General features: G+C 46.6%; 1 pseudogene; it reads left to right on the forward strand.

Moving 5' to 3' along the window:
• Window positions 1-2,109: 2,109 nt before the first annotated feature.
• Window positions 2,110-13,847, forward strand: LOC144160134 (uncharacterized; annotated as a pseudogene).
• The last annotated feature ends 2,382 nt before the right edge of the window (window positions 13,848-16,229 follow it).

Raw genomic sequence — 16,229 nt, forward strand, 5'->3', positions numbered from 1 at the left:
TGCCATTCAGGCAAGGAGGAGAAGAGGGGTGCCTGATCTGGGGGCCGTGCGAACAATGTCGCCTTAGCAACAGACGCTTGGCCACGGATACGGCGGCGCACTCGCATGGTTGCCTGCATGCATTCCACGCCAATAAATACCTCCTATAGGTACTAAGTGGAGTGGCATAAACTTTATTATGTGCCTGCAAAACTCGCGTGCACGCACGCTAGTCGACCGGGCCTAGGTACCGTCGGGGGGACATCTTGGCTAGGTTTCCTCTCCCCACATGCGGGGTGTCGGAAGCCTGCCTCGTTGTCGCCTCTTGGGCTTGCTGGACGGCCCAGAGTTGTTCTCCTTGGTCGTGGGATGTCAGCGCCGCTGCTAGTCGCGACGGAAGGGTTCCTGACTTTGCTTCTTCGGGGTGTTCGTAGCAATTCCACAGCATGTGCGTTAGAGTAGCCGTCTCCCTTCGGCAGAGCCTGAACTTGCTGTCCGGGTAGGCATCGGGGTACATTCTGTGTAGAAGTAGCGGCGTTAGGAGGGTTCCGGTCTGCAGTTGTCTGAAGATGACGGCCTGGGCTCTGTCCAGCTTGTCGCTGGGTGGAGGGAGAGTCCTGCGAGCCAGGCGATACGCTTTGGTGATCTCGTGGTACTTGACGAGTCTGTCCTTAGTGTACTAAAGAAATAAAATAAACTGAAACTTTTATCCCAAAGCCAAAAACCTAGGTTCAGTAAGCATTTATTCTGGCGCTGGTGAACTATCACGGTGGTGAGCAGCCCACCACACATCTGCGAACGCGTTTCCGTCGCGCGCCGCGGTGGCTCAGTGGCTAAGGCGTTGTGCTGCTGAGCACGAGGACACGGGTTCGATTCCAGGCCGCGGCGGCCGCTTTTCTGATAAAGGCGAAAAGCGAGAATACCTGTGTATACGAGATTTCGACGCACGTTGGAGATCTCCATGTGGTCACAATTAATCAGGAGCCCTCCACTACTGCGCACCTCATCGCCTGCGCTGCGTCGGTGCGTTAAACCTAACAACCAAATCAATCAACATTTTTGCGTCTAAGTAATGCAGTCGGTAGTTATTAGATATTGTGATAACTCTGGGGACGGTTTCCGCTTGAGCTCAAACAAAAAATAGTCATCTAGGGAGCTTGAAATGCTAAAACTAAAAAAAATGTAAACTGGCTGTACATAATATATTTTATATTTCTGTTCCTGGCAGCGCTGGTTCGGGCCCGAATGGTCTAGAACGCTGGGTAAATTGTTTTGCCAGTCGCAAGTTTCGATCCCCAAGAGTGAATATTTTTTAAGTTGATCTTTTTTTTTCTTTTGGCCTTTGTTTTCTAAACTAGATTCACCATTTTTGCGCTGCAACGTTCATTTCTCCACGAGCCAATCCGCAGTATGCGCGCAGACTGACACTGACGTGCTAGCGAGTTCTCGTTGGCGTGCTGTTGCCATAAGCACTGACGGCTTGCGGGCAGTAGCCACAGTCGTGAATAAGCCGACCCTTTGATTGGTGCGAACACGCTTGTTACGTTACAGGCATGAGCCACGAAATTTTCAAAGATGGAGGGAAAGCCCATCGCATTTGAGCGTCTGCGGTGAAGCGGAGAGCGTTCGTCCACTGCGTAGGCCTCGGCTAGTGATTGCTACGATTCCAAGCCATGCTGGTAAGCCTATCTGACGCATTTTAGGGCCGATAATATGACAGCAGCGCGGTATCCCGATTACTAAGATATCAAGAATGCCCATCCAACGATAACGCCGGATGCTAAGCATGCTGTTTCATTAAACGAACGCCGCCTGTGTAAACATTGCCTGACGTGTCGGCCGCTTTCCAATGGGAAGGGTAGGGACACTTAGTTCCGGCGGACGCCGCGCCTTACGTCACTGCTCGCGAGTCGCGACGTCACCCCCGGAAGTCTTTTCAGGCCTGCGCCCAGCAATCTGACGTCAGTTCCGGCCGGCCGACTCTCGGGGAAGCCGCAGCGGCAGCGAGCGCAGCGCGGGCGGCGCGGGTCAGTTCGGCGGCACGGTGTTGACGGTGTTTCACGTTTGTTGCTTTCCGTTGTTGTTTCGCGGCAATTTCCTTTCCGAGCGTGATGCTGGAGTGATGCTACAATGACGAATAAGTGTTGTGTACCGGGATGCACCGGCAACTATACAAAACAGGAAAGAAGATACAAGTGTTTTCCTTCCCGAAAGACGCCGAGGTTCTCAAACAATGGCTACGCGCCAATCCTAGGAAGGACATCCTGGCGACTCCGTGCACTAAGGTAAGGATTTGTGATGCTCCTGTTCTCAGCTTGTCGTTGCTTGTTCGGGTAGAAATCACCTATGATGGGAAATACTTGAGCGTGAGGCCGCCGGGCCTCGCGAAGCGCTGACGCCAGCAGTCGATGAAAATCGCCGAAAAGGCACGTTCGCAGCAAGGATGGTCAGCTGCGCTTTGTTCACAAACAGTGCCGCGGTGTCGTCCATTCTTGCAAGCTCTCTGTGGCAGCGCTTCGCGGAGTGCTGACGCCACGCTCCCGTGTTTCCTTTCATGTTGCATGTATCGCTTAGCGCAGCGCTTTTATTAGAGAGTTATAGCAGATCGGAAAAACGGTTCCGGTACGGTATACGGTACCCGTTACCGGACCGTACCGGGAAGGCTCGTTTTAAGAGTTATAGCAGACCGTAACTACCGGCCATGCTACCGTGACTGGAAGCGACTTGTGTTGTACAGGGGGGATTAAAAGAAATGCGAACAACGGAGCGCACAGCCTCCGACGCATGCCGCACCGTCTGGCTGCACCGTCAGTAAACTGCGCGCATGCGTAGTTGTTTCGGAGCGTTTGAGAGTGTGGCCTACATTTATGGGGAATACTTGATCAAAAAGCGACGCCGGTCATATATTTTGAGGGGCCTTTTCCCGCTGTGTCGCCACTGAGCAGGATGATCGTTGAATGGCATGTGCTAGCTTGCTGCGGGCCATGGCTAGCGAATGTAGTAGATAACAGTATGCCCAGTGGCGACAGATCATACAAAGATGCCTCAAAATAAATGACCCGCGTCCCTTCTTGATCAAGCGTTTCCCCAAACAGTAGGCCACAGTCTCAAACGCTCCGAAAGAACTACGCATGCGCGCAGTTTACTGACAGTGCAGCCAGGCGGTGCGGCATGCTTCGGAGGCTGTGTGCTCCGTTGTTCGTATTTCTTTTAATCCCCCCTGTACGTCGTTGGACAATTTTTCGTGAGTCTGTGGCGTTTCTTGTGCTGAAATATTAGTTTTCAATTCTCAAAGGCGCTAAAGACAGTATTAGAAAAAAAAAGTCCATCCAACGCCCCTACGGAAATTCGAACTGTGACAGCGTGAACGTGAAGGGGGCATTTTACCTCTACACCATTTCAATAGATGGCGCCAGCAGGTTTAGCTGGGCTCTCAGTACATACGGCTGGCTGTTTCTAGTTTTTTGTTGTATTTGAGAGTCCCTCGCACTGATACCGTCTGTTCCTCACTCGCCGATTTGCAGACGGGTCCCATGTTGCTGTTAATACTAGTTATGTAGCCGTATCGCCCTTATTCAACCTAAAAGAAGCTATCGGACATGCGTCGCTCGACGACACAAGCCACGGCAGTTGGGCTCGGACCGTGTTTCGCTTGCTGCTTGAGCTGTCAGAATCGCGCGGATTTCACTTGTTGCAACCTCATTTTTCTTAAACGATCGCATATTTGCAATCCGTTCGACTAGGCGTCTCCCAAACTCTTCCAAAGCGGCCGCCCGCTTTCGAACGACGGACACGGTACGTCTCGGTACCGTCCGGCCAAGTCGCTCCGGTATACGGTAGGGTTCTGCGCATGCGCGGTGGCGTCCAGTCGGTAGACGTTACCGTACGGGAACCGTTTTTCCGATCTGCTATAACTCTCTATTTAGATGCTTCCGAAACGTAGGTAAACTTTGTTTTAGCTACACAAACTGTAAAAACGGTCATGCAAACGGGAGCGCATTTTAAATGCGCTCATTTCTTTAACTCACGATGTCACCCGTTCTTGGCGTCCATAGTTGTCCGCATCGCTCGCCTCGACATGCCCGGCTAAGACGTTTCGCTATCGGTGCGATCAACATTGGATAGCGCGCCCAGGCACGTTTCAAGGACACTCTCTCCCCTCTCTCGGACTCAACGTGCGCCGAGGCTGCCAATTTTACTGCTGACGAGCGCTCTCTCGTCAGCAGTTGCCACAAGTGCAACAACATTAACGTAACGCAAAATACTTAACGTCGTGCGCCCCCGGAAATGCTGTGCATTTGATCGTGTCCCTTGCGAGGGGGATGTTTCACTGCGTCGCCATGCGAAGTTTGCCACGCTTTAGTTTCAGTTCCGTATCTCCCCGCCGCGGCCGTGGATAGAAGGCGGCCGGCCGCGCCGCTCGCCACCGCGGCGCTGCGGTTGCGAGTTGCGCTAGGAAAACGAGCGTCGTCTGCTAGCGGGGAGCGGAACGCGTTCCGCTCGGCATCTCCGGTCTTCGCCACTTCTGGCTGCGCACTGCAAAAGAAATAACTTTTTTTATTTTGAGAAGTGGTGTCTCAGACGTTCATGAGACGTTTGTGCAGGTGTGCGCGGATCATTTAGACGCTTCATGCATCGAGAAGAAGTTATTAAAGTTATTAAAGTTGCACTCCCAGTACCACGGTTGCGTCCTGGATCTGTCCCAACGGTATTTCCCGGCTGTCCGTCCTAGAGACCAGAGCACGAGAGAAACCCCTGACGCCAAGAGGAGCCGACAAGAAGCCTCCCAACTCGCCCGTGCCGTGGAAGAGTCGCTGGCGTCATATGAAGCGGAGCCAGAACAAGACCGGTTTTGGTCCCTCGAAGAACTAAGGGCTCGCCTGCAAGGGTTGTCAGTGTCTCCGAAGTGGACTGTGATTCATAAAGAAGAGTGCTCGATGTTTTTGAACATTATCGACTATCGTGAACCTTGGGTGAATGGGTCAGTGACAGTGTTTGCAAACCTTAAAATCTTTGCCTGCTATCAAGGCTCACCAATCAAGAACCTTGGTAGTGCTGTTGTACCGGATTCAGTTCAAAGAGTAAGTTTCTTGTTGGAAATTTTGAACAACCTGTGCATGCTGTCTGATGAGCGCTGCACTTGTCACCACCTGGCGCAAGCAATACATTCCCTTCTGGACAAATTGGAAGGCAGCATTGATGAAGGCAAGAAAGAGACGGTGAACTTTATGAAGGAGCAGTTACTACTGCTTTCTGCAGAGCGCATTCAGTATAGCGCACAGGTGATGGTGTTTGCATGCATCTTGCGTACAATATCACCGCATGCCTACAAGTTCCTAAGAAGCACAGGTACACTACCTTTGCCCCATCCAAGCACTATTAGAAATGTGTGCTCGTCTATTCAAATGTGCCCACAAGTTGATTCTTCTGACGCCACTTTCCTTCAGTATGTGTCTCAGAGATTCAAACATCTGCAGCCACATGAACACACTGTGACGCTGATGCTTGACGAGATTCATATCAAGCCTTGCTTAGATTACAAAGGTGGGAACATATGTGGTGCAGCAGTTAACTCCAACGAAGTGGCCACATCGGTGCACGTATTTATGATACAAAGTTTTCTGAGCGCATTCAAAGAGGTGGCGCACATTCTTCCAGTAAAAACCTTACAGGGTGAAGATCTTCATGCCATGCTAAAGAAGGTGATCTTGGGCTTAGAAGAAATTGGATACAGGGTCATAGCCGTCTTCTGTGACAAAACTCGCTGAACAGGAAGGCAATGATGTTTCTGCCAGAACCAAAGCTTAGCCCTGTTTACCCGCACCCGGCAGACCCAGATCCACCGTTATTTTACGTGGTGGATGCTGTACATCTATTTAAATGCATAACAAATAACTCGCTGAACCAAAAAAATGCTGGAACTTGCTTTTTCTACCCACGCTTCGAGCTTTCGAACAATGACGTTCATCCCGAATGCAAGACGACTGCCTCATTTAAGCATTTGAGAGATTTGCATAAGGAGGAGTCACCCCTGCTTCTAAAGTCTGGGTATGGCTTGACGTCAAAAGCTCTAAATCCAAGCAGCTTTGAGCGACAGGACGTCAAACTCGTACTGCAGGTTTTTAATCCGCAGCGTCTCCTGCCACGCGCGTGGCACCAGCCACGCCCCCCTGGCAACGGCTGCTGCCACGCGTGACGTCATAATGACGTCACAACATTAATAATTGTCATTATTTTGTGTATTGTAGTCCGAAATACACATTTTTTTATTTGCAGTACAAAATAACGCACCATTGAACTGCTAAAACTTTTCTAAACAAACAATTTTTGTTCTTGCGGGAGCAGCCGGCGATGCTGCTGCTGCTGCCAGCTGCCGTATACTCGCGTATCCGAAAGCGTGACGAAGCTCCGATTTTCTCGGGCCGACAACGTAGATAAACCGGAGTTCATATTGTTAGAAGCACTATCTGAAAACGTGAGAAAGTTGCTTGTGATTATGTATTCCGTGGGGACACAGCCAGCCTTTCCAGACCGCAGCAAAATAGCCGCTCTCGAGTAATGTTGACCTGTGACCGCTTGGTTATGCTTGGTGTACGCCGATGGTACCTGCGTACAGTTTCAGCGTACGTGATACGACATCGCAAGGCCGACTGGCCCCGTTCGAACAAGCTACGTTCCACACAAGAAAAGACACCGTCCAAGCGTAATTCTGTGAACCTTCCGACGCATGTCGGCGCGGCGGCATCTGTTATCAACAGTTTGCACCACGGCAAGTCCACAATGCTTAAATGGGCGACCTGAAATCGCGGTGTGTGTTCTCGAAATGAAGACAACTTAGCAGCGCCAAAAGATAATCAGAATGTACAGTGCCTAGGACGAAGGGTATTGGCGGCAACCGTTTTTTACTAGGCACATGTGCGCATTACAATTACAGACAATTGCGCCAAGAATAGGAAAGGTAATCTTTGGTGTCCCCACACATGTACCACGTACGTACTGTACCACTACAGTAGATCTCCTCTTCTGAAATATTAGCAAGGAAAACTTTCGAAAATCGCGAAGTTCTTATTTTCTAGTGGGCGAAATTGTAGCTTAAAATTTGTTTTACACCCACGATACGTTTTATGAGCAGAAAAGTCTTGTGAGCATGCGCCACAAGGATCATAATTGCGTGATATTCAGCGCTTAAAAAGATTTCCTAGTAGAAACCAAAGATTTCGTAGTAGAATTCATGATTCTACGACAGTTTAGGACCTGCGACCTTCAAAAGGTAGACTAGCTAGACGCTCCATCTCATAGCCACTGCACTGGTATAACTTTCACGTCTCGCTGTACCGTGGTGTACCGCTATGTTGGCCAGACATGACTGAGTCCCTCATGCAAAGGAAGTTAATTCAGGACACACACCCAGACGGTAATAGGAAGGGTGTACGCTTGGCCGGCCATCATATCTAATATATGAAAACCTATGGGTTCTGCACAGGCTTAATAAGCAACGTCAAAGAGAATCTTAAGATGTGCCTGGAACGTGGAAGCATCTACGGATTGTTTGTGTAAACAGGTATAAGCAGCGAGCATGCTGCAAATGTAATTGATAGGCAAACGTCAAGGCTGTCATGGGGCGAATTTAACAAAAAGAAATGGTGAAAAAGATCCCAATTTCAAACTACATTGATGTTATATGTGCATGCACTATAAACACAGTCATCAGTCTGTTAACTGTACGTAAACACTCAAGTGATATGATCAAACGGAACTAGAGGCCCCACTACAATCGCCCAGTTATGTTTCTTTGCAGTGGAATAGGTCGGTATCTGTTAGTCGCACAAACAAGATTCTCTGATGGCATGGAGAAATAGCTGGAAAGTGGCTATGGAGCTGCAGCTGCTTTACACATTTTCTTTAATTCCAGTTATTTGTTTGAAGTTTGCAATAAAATTGATGTCATTTGTTAGTCTTTTTAGTGAACGAAACTTTTCGTGGCCACAAAACAATGCTCGATAAACAAATGCTCACTTTCTTTGGTGGCTTGTAACGATTCACTAGAATTTCACATGGCCAACCCAAGGAATCCATGGCTCGTACACTGCAGGGTAGTGCTAGTATCCAAAAACATTTGACAGGACGACTGGAAACTAGCGCGGCCCACACGCTCCATAGGTGGAAACCAGTAGCCCACCCACAGTGCCATAAAACAGCTAATGAATGGAGTGAGTCTCTGCTAAATATTAAGCAGGTTCAAAGGGTAGGTTCGCATTGATAGATTTTATGCCATGGTTCACTGTGCGTAGAATAACTATTTAATGGGCACAATAGTCATTTTTGTTATTTCGGACAGTTCTTGAAGGGTTGCCTAAATGTTCTTTAACAAAACAAAAAGTGAAAGCTCTCAGTTAGGGATTTTAAAAACATTGTTTAGCCTCTCCAGCAATTGGCCCAGCCTGAAGGAACTCGGCTGATAGTTGGTGCCGACTGTCATCCTCGCTTACTAGCTCCCTGACCAAGCACATGAATGCAGTGATTAAGAAAGATGGTGACCAAAGTGAGAAGAGAAGGTGGATCCCGTACAACAGCCCTTAATCATCTAAACACCAGAAAAAAGCGCCGATGACTCACAGGCCACGACTAGGGCGTTAAAATACCTGTTGACATACATTTACAGGGCATTTACAGCCTTTTATAAAAAAAATCTTATGATTACACACAGTCCCTCCATAGAAGGGGTTTGTTTCAGACAAGGTCGTTGAAATTTGTTATTAGTAACAACATAAACTCATCATTGGTCCCCTTCATTCAGCATACTTACGGGCTTCGTTTTAAAAACCCTGCTGTTTCTATTTCACGTATAAGAACTGCTTATGCAATATTCTCTTATTTACCTATGTTCGAAGTAAACTGTGTTATACCGTAAAATGTGATGTGCCGACTGCATGCAGGTGTAACATTCTTCAATGGGACATGCAGAACATCAAGCTCAGTGCTGATAAACTTTAATCAGGGAAAATAAAGCTTCCCATGTTCCTTCTTTATTTTTGTAACTATTCTCTCTACCAAATACCTTGGTGGTAACTTAACTAAGCTCACCTTTACCCTAGGCCTTTATAATTATTTTGCTCTGCAATTATACATTCTCAGCTGGAGCATGCCTGCTGAATTCAGGCCCCAACCACGCTTTGCTATTTCACATTTGCAGCTGTATGAAATGTTGTTCTTTATGTTTTGCCAATGATTTCCAACAGGCCACTTAACTAGTGTCAAAACCATTTTATACCTTTAATTGCTATTTATAGCAAACAGTATTATATCATTTTTCATAACACATTTTGTTGTAACCTCATTCAACGATTTTGTTACCCCACCAGCCTGGTTCATAAATCTTTGCATGAACATGCCCGTCTTGCAGCTAATCTGCAGTAACAGACACCACACATTTTGGCTTTCCAGCGTAGCTTTGGTGTCTGCAAAAAGAAATCTTTTTCTTGGCTCGTCTGCAGCGCTCTGTAGAAAAAGATCACTTGCTGGTTTGGCTTTCCCGCAGGACTCTAGTGTAGTGCAAGAGAGTATTGCTTGCTTATTCCTTTTTTGTAGAGGTTTTAATGGTGTGCATCTTCCAGAAGAACCCTAGCATTTTGTTTAGAATTGGAGCTTCACACCACAAACAGTGCATAGAAAGTAGAGCTACTCACTTTTTGCATAGACACGGAAGTTTGGCAGATCACTTGTCATTGACAAGCAAGTGTTTGATTTCTGGCTTAAGGTGCAATGCTGGGATAGTTTACTAGTTGGGGGGAAAAACGCAGCGCTTATAAATGGTACTGAAGTACTAGGAAAGGTGCCGTGATCAACATGGTTTCCATGTGTTGGCAGCTTTTTGGTACAGTGTTTTTCATGAATATTTGCCAGGGGGCCTTAACATGGCCTGCTTTTGTGTAACAAAAATGTCAACAGTGAAGCACTTATCAATGCTCACATGCTGCTCATTGATACCAGAGCAAAAGTATGTTCAGCAGTCATTTTATTGTTAAAGCCACCCATGATCCAGGCACCTTCCAGCTGTACTGCAACTTTCACAAACACCGACAGGCATTCACATCCACGCACGTGGCCTTGGCTCCAGTTCTTGCACAAGGTATTAAGAAGTACTCTCGGTAGTGGGCAATGTCACGCTCGACACTAACCATTACCCCGGAGTTGTACTTGATGAAATATTTTTTAAGCCTGTTGGCTTAAAGGATTGTTTAAGTGCCCGTTTTGTGGAAGAAAAAGAAACAGCTAATGGGCACACAACACACAACTCGTGGATGTATTTTCTAGCAGCTGGCTTCCGACGAGACTTGCATCATTGTGAACGAAATGTGGGACATTTTATAATGCCCCTTACCACTAAGTAAATTCACTTGAGCAATTTTCCAAAACAGTTTACACAGTGCGGAGTTAAAAAGCAATAGAATGTGAAACGTCCCCTCACAATTGGAAACTTCCTGTTCACTACCCCAAAGGCTTTGACAGTAGACGCTTAAGCACGCTTCACCAGTTGCGAATATAAGCATTAGTGTCAAGTTGAACTCCGCAGAGTGCTTGGGATGGGCATATATATGTCACAGCCACTTGGAATTTGTGCATAGACTGCAAGCCTCCGAGATAAGCTCTCATCATCATTAGCCCATCCTGCTGAGAGTGAATGAAAGTATTGTGGCTGGTTATGTTCAATTCCAACCAAGCCAAACACAAGAGTAAAGAAGGAACGAGCCTATCAAAATACATACTCAAAGCAGATGCAGGAGGAAGTTCTGTTGCCTAACCAGGTTAGAGGAGGCGAAAGGTACTGGAGCGAAGGAAAGGGAAATAAAAGCCAAGCAGTAATTTTAAGCCTTGTCTATCATTTCATTAAGACTTCCTCAGTTGAAAGCACAATGGTACTAAGCAACAAATCTGAGCATAGATGAACAATAACTGAATTCTCACTTGTTAACCTTATGTACACCATACTTTTAAAGGACTATTAGCAGAAGTTCCAAACTTGGCTCACACGGCGACCTTATCGGCTGCACTTCTCCCATGCTTGCACAGTTGGAGCTTGAGCCTCCTTGCACAAGAAGCCAGCCAGTCAGCGAATGGTTTCAGTGGTATCTTGAATAGATATATCTTTGGACGGGCAGTTGGGCTCCACCCACGGCAGTAAACTGCGCTCCCTTCACGGATTCTGCAGCGCCACGTGCACAGATCGTTTCTGTGGAATAGTCAGGATACATTTCTCGGCGACAGTACTACTGCCCCGGGGGGAAAAATTGCAGAAGCTACATGCGAGATCGGATTGCGTTCGATGATGCCGTGCGCTACCGGACGACACTCGATTCGTGCACACGCTGACACTACGTCACTCGCCACGGCGCGACGCGATGGAAAATACTGATCCCTACGTTTTATAATTGAGCCACCACTCCAGAATCACAACACAAGGCTTGGCATGGAAGAAGCGAGGCACAAGTAGACAACAAATGCAGGCGCGTAAAGCCGATAGCACGCGAACTGCAAGACAACGTGAAGCTTACAAAATATTAAACGACAACAGTACAGTTCTAGGAGCATGTAAAAAGCGGGGCGAAGCAGCGTGCAGAAAACAATGCGTTAGGCTTACCAAGACGTGCAACAGCAAGTTCACAAAAAATACCCAATCTAAATAATTACAAGCACACCTCCCAACAAGAAAAAAGCGCCGCGAGGCAGCCGCTACAGGGAGATAAGGACGTAAAGTTGCGTCAGGCCTGCCATTCGAACCACGGGCGGAGAACATCGGGACACAAGACGTGAACACCCGCTGCCGTTGTCGTTAACACAAAAAAGTGGCATGATCAAATGACGTACATATGACGTTTTTTTGACGTCACAGGAAGTCACGTGATTACTTTAGTTTGACGTCACTTCTGCGTGGCAGCAGCTGTTGCCAGGGGGGCGCAGCTTGTGCCACGCGCGTGGCAGGAGACTTAACCTTTTAATCCGCACGTAGCCGAAGCCCTGGCCGCTCGCAAGGGTCATACCGATTTTTACAATGCGACAGCAACCGCTGAGTTCATCAAAATAATTTTTCGTTGGTGGAGCATTGTCAATCTAAAGACACCTAGTAAGGGCTTCCATCACCGTAATGTTTACGAAGAGCCCATGTCAAACCACACAGATGACCCAAAGACAAGCTTTCTAAGTGCTTTTATCACATGGCTCGATGTGTGGGAATTTTATAGGCACGACACCGGAGTACTTACCCAGGAGACATTGAGTGCCCTGAGGCTCTCTGCTGAATCCCTGTTGGCATTGGTGAAGTACTGCATTAGTGAGCTTCACTTTGTACATCCTGCTAGGGAAAGTCCAGACGGATCCCCTCGAGAGTCGTTTTGGACAGTACAGGCAGATGGCTGGTGGGCAGTATCACATATCTGTTCGACAGCTTTGCGAAACCGAGGGAAGGATTCGTCTTCAAAATGCCCTTCCAAGGATGAGCAATGATGATCTCAGAGGCATCGAAGTGATGGACAGTGTCAGGGATGCGGGCACCTCTTTTAGTGTTCATGTTAGCGATGCTGACCTTGATGAGCTCAGAGCACAAATGCCGATAATTGGCTATGTTGGTGGGTATTGTGCACACGCTGCAATGAAAGTTCTCAAGTGTGAAAACTGCCAGAGGCAGTTGGTCGTTACCGGAAATACGACCGAAACAGGAGAGGACACCCATTCTTTAATCGCACAACTGGATCGTGGTGGCCTCCAATTTCCCTCTGCTCTTGTAATTGCAGTAGTTATGTACACGGAGGTTGTAGTTAGAAAGCTCATGACGAAAAGTACCTCCACCCAGTTTCTCCATGGGCCGAACCAAAGGAATGTCGTTCGGCAACTTACACTGTACTCTCTGCCAAGGCTTTAGGACATAGATACGTGTGAAAACGGGCACACCTACGAGCTCCTCATCACATTGGTTGCAAACTGTGCAGCAAATATAATGCTCAACAACTTGTGCAAGCAAAGGAACGATCTTTTACGCATTGAAAAAGATCAGAAGGCTAAAAATAGAAAAGCCAGAATTTTTCTTGGAAAGTAATTTTGCAAGCGTCTTTCTCTCCACATTTATTCTTGTGAAATTGCGCTGAGGGTATTTGATTGCGCAGTCACAACTTGATTTCCTTGGCATACTTCTGCCTAATGTAACATGAGCCTTGTTTCCGGTTTTGTATGTTTCAATAGCAGTACATAGTTTTTTAATCTTTTTTTACAAGTTGTTGGCTTTTAAGTGTGTTGTACTCTTTTTTTTTTTTACTCGAACTGCCTCGGTGCCTACTGTAGCAGTTGGAGGGTCCGTTTTGGTTCCTGAACTGTGTACACTTTCCTTGTAAACTCCTTCTACAGACATGTTGTTGTGCACAGTGATTTATGTTTTCTTAAATTTTTGTTTATGATTTTTTTCCCTAGGACATGCACCTACCTGTAGCAGTAGAACAATTATTTTCTTTCTGTCATTTATCATGTCGTGGTCCACAACTTAGTCACCAGTGTTTTTATGTATTGTATTGTTTTGGCAAGTGTTTGAACCTGCAGTGTGATACCTTGTGTTGCTACTGCTACTATGATAAACGAATGGTATGTTTTCCTCTAACCTACAATTGAAATGAAATTGTGCTTTTGATGTTCCAAAGCTCGGGCATGTTTTTAGCGTTACAATGTGTTTTGTTTTGTTTTCTGAGTTTTATGTGCAAGATATTGTTCTGTACTTTTGGCATATTTTCAGAATAAAGTGCAACATCTTGTGTTGGCTGTCGTCTATCTGGACCGAGAACAATGCGCACTGTGATATTTATACAGACGGCGTCTGGCTGCGATAAATAAATATGCATTATTCCATTCACGATATTCCTTATTTCTTGATACCTTGATAAATACCCGCCGCTGTGGCTCAGTGGCTAAGGCGTTGCGCTGCTGAGCATGAGGTCGCGGTTTCGATACCCGGCTGCGGCGGCCGCTTTTCTGATGGAGGCGAAAAGCAAAAATGCCCGTGTGTACGAGGTTTCGGCGCACGATAAAGATCCTCAGGTAGTCAAAATTATTCCTGAGCCCTCCCCTACGGCGCGCCTCATCGCCTACGTTGCGTCGGCGCGTTAAACCCTACAATCAATCGATACCTTGATAAATCGTGCGGACATGGTGTCGAGGAACCTCGCCTGAGTCAGTAGGCGTGAAGGGCGAGCGCGGCAAGCGCTCGCGGCTGGCGCAGCCACCCAGTGAAGGGCGACCGGCTTGATGTGACGTCGTCGACGTCACGTCACGTGACGCGCAGGCCTGAAAAGATTCCGGGGGTGATGGTCGCGAACACTGCACCCATTTCTACAGCGTGTGTCTGTCTTCTTGCCTCGAAGGCGTCGGAGCGCCGCCTGGGGAACGCTGACAAACTCAACTATTTTGCATACTTCCCGAGAAGCGGCGCTGGGTGGCGGACATGCACGTAGGAAGGCTACAGATTGGGAAAGGGTAGGAGAAAGCAACAGGAGAGTGGCTCTTTGGCCATTTTTTGGTCACGCCTTAGGCAATGTTTATACAGGCGGCGTTGATTAAACCGAAACAGAAGCTTGTCTGAATTTCAATATTCTACATCGTGCAATCACGAAGCACCTTTTATTGACGTCACTGCTGTTGGTGCGGCGGCCGCCAAACCCGCATGTTATTTTTTTGTTCTTTCGGGCTTTATATAAGTACTGCCTTATCGCGCGGATAAAGGATAAAAGTGTGTTTATTTGAGCCAGTGTACTCACTACGAGCGGTAACAGGAGCTCGACAACTTCACTTCAGTGTCCTCTTAAAACAGAAGCGTGTGCTTGTATGTATGTTTCGTTTTTAGGAATGACCGCCATGAACAATCAAGAGAAATAAAAATTGTTCGTACCTTTCTGCTAAATTTTGTGTCATCTCTGTGTCCTATGCTGAAAAGCGTCCCTGCTTTGCACTTCACAGAGTGGAATGGCACGTAAATTTCTTTTGTGTTTTGGTTAGGTCAGTAGATGACATCGTCAGTAGGAGTTTGTGCAGTTTCTTTTGTTTTTGTTTTGTTTTTATATCCCCCTTGGTAACCCCATTTTTAACTCAGATTTTCTATATGTTTTCATAAAACCAGTGGAACCGGAATTTTTAACCAAACTACTTGTATTTTTCTTCATGTATTTGCCTCAAAAAATCCCAAGGCTATTTTTGCAGTAACAGGGCTAAAATCTACGCAATCTGCCACCAGTTTGATTCGTCGGCGGATTTATTTATTTATTTACAATATACTGCGGTCTTGAAAAAGACCAAGCAGGAGAGGCACAAAAATTAAGTGGAAAACACACGTAAGCATGATAGATGAATGATAAAAACAAGCGTACACAAAATACAAGAAGATAAGTACATTATACAGAGATGTATAGATGAGCTTAAACACAGGTTAACACGACCTTCAGAACAACGGAGATGAGTATATCTCCCTATTATACAATCACAATTGCGATAAACAGTAAAGCAAGTCGAGTACAGACTACAGTACAGACAATATGGCACGCTCAAAATGGCAAATGGACTGAGATGTGAAGACCACTTCAGGCAGTGAATTCCGTTCCGATGCTGTACGTGGAAAAAACGAATTCTTGAACATGTTTGTGCGGGCTCGATACGGAAGCAAATTGTGCGTGTGCCGATGTCTCGTGGGGCGCGATTGAAATGGCTGAATGTATACCGATGTAGTTACCTTTGTGGAACCAGTATAAAGAGCAAACAACAGTTTCAGCCTATCAATTTTTCGTCTATCTTCCAGGGTTGAAATGTTGTTCGCCAGCATTAGAGAAGTTGGTGAGTCAGTGGTCGTATATTTGTTGAAAATGAACCGTATAGCGCGTCTTTGCACCATTTCAAGCTGGTATTTATCTTTTTTAAGGAAGGGGTCCCATACAACCGAAGCGTATTGCAGTTTAGGAAGTATTATCATTTTAAAGGCCAGTAATTTGACATGCGTTGGTGAAGCTTTGAGTTTATGCCGTAAAAAACCTAACTTGGGGGTGGCAGATGCGCAGATGTTTTCTATGTGCTTTGACCACGACAGAGTATTGGTGAACGTTATCCCGAGGTATTTGTACTGGCTTTTTTCTACCACTGGTGCACCATTTATTGAATAAGAAAACTTAATAAGTTTATTTTTATTTATTTATTTATTTTTTATTTATTTATTTATTTATTTATTTATT

Source organism: Haemaphysalis longicornis, unplaced genomic scaffold, assembly GCF_048455015.1.
Source record: "Haemaphysalis longicornis isolate Haplotype H1 unplaced genomic scaffold, Haemaphysalis longicornis Haplotype H1 scaffold_10, whole genome shotgun sequence".
Lineage (NCBI taxonomy): Eukaryota > Metazoa > Arthropoda > Arachnida > Ixodida > Ixodidae > Haemaphysalis > Haemaphysalis longicornis.